Source organism: Schistocerca cancellata, chromosome 6 (genome assembly GCF_023864275.1).
Source record: "Schistocerca cancellata isolate TAMUIC-IGC-003103 chromosome 6, iqSchCanc2.1, whole genome shotgun sequence".
Taxonomy (NCBI): domain Eukaryota; kingdom Metazoa; phylum Arthropoda; class Insecta; order Orthoptera; family Acrididae; genus Schistocerca; species Schistocerca cancellata.
The window spans coordinates 436,942,631-436,944,225 of NC_064631.1; positions in this window are offsets into that span (position 1 = coordinate 436,942,631).

The following is a 1,595-nucleotide window of genomic DNA, read 5'->3' on the forward strand; positions in this document are numbered from 1 at the left end:
ATGGTCGTTCTGCGATCTCTCGCAAATGCCAGTTCTCTAAACTTTCTCGATAGATTTCGCAAAAAGAACGTCTTGTTTCCTCCTGAGATTCCCAACTGAGTTCTCGTAGCACATTCGTAGTACTCACATGTCGTGATCGAACCAATTGGTAACGAATCTAGCAGCAGCAATTCTGCGAATTGCTTCGATGTCTTCCTTCAAACCGATCTCATAAGGATTCCAAATACTCCAGCAGTACTCAAGAATGGGTTACACGAGTGTTCATATTGTATTCGGACATGACAGCATTGTACCTGCTCCTCATCGACATTAATTTGCATTTTTCGGAATTTGCAGTCGCACGAAATAGAAATGCTGTCCACGTCATCCTATCTCAATTACTTGACACTTTCGCACACAGTGGAACAGCCCAAAAACGAGTATTACTCCTTGCCAATGACAGTCGGTTTCAAACAAGACTGGAAGTGTTGCTGTCAGTGAAATTAAATTCACTTCCAGCAGTTTCCGAGCTAGCACTGCAACTTCAGTTAGACAAACAACGTGTACAAACAGTGATCCAATACTGTAAAATGCTTTTTTATTCCAGTCTCTGATCACAAATGAATTCTTTAGACGATGACCGGTTTCAGTCTGTAATGACCATCTTCAGATCTAAAATATACACATCTAGTGAGCAGTGTGTCTTTTAACATAAAACAGCAATATGTATCACAATATACTGTCGTACATCAGGGAAATGTACAGATAAAATATGGTATAACGTACCTTTTTTACACCAAGTGCTAAAGTGATACGGCCACAATGGCATCGTCAAAACATATAAATATAATCAGCATAGCATCGTCACATAGAATTAAAATATGGTGTAGAATAGGCCACATAGTACACATAGTGATTATTGCCAACTAGCTACTGAGGTCCAGTAGCATCCAGAGACCTGTTTGCTTAAACCCTCCCTAGATGTCGCTACTGTGGGCTTGCTTATATGTAGTCATCATTTATGCAAAAATATAATCTGATAAAAGCACATTAGATAAAATGCAGGTAGCAAACTTATTAAAATTGATGACTATCATAGAAGCCAATTGTGATACATTAAAAGATGAATGCAGTTACCAATGTAAAATTATTAAAAGAAGATATATGAAGAATATAGGTCCGACCCTTTTGTATGGTGAATTTACGGTCAACAATGCCTGTGGCAACCTATAAATTACTTATGAAAGGCAAAATGTCTATATGACAGCTGAAAAAGAGACAGATCAATGAACAGCGCCGTCTGTTGGGTCGGCCGCTAGGATCTTATGTAGACGCGCAGCGACCGTAAGAACTTCCCTTACTTCCGCACAGTAGTCGCTCTAATCTTGTAACTGATTATCTCCTACCTACTCATGGAATGTATAGCCAAATTATATAATTTTATTTATTGAATGCTTATATGTTGTTTAAAAGTTTTCAGTGGGAGACATGACACAATGTATGTAAAGCCCTCTGTTGGTTAAGTTCTTACGATCACTGCGCGCCTACATAAGATCCTAGCGGCCGACCCAACAGAGGGCGCTGTTCATTGATCTGTCTCTTTTTCAGCTGTCATA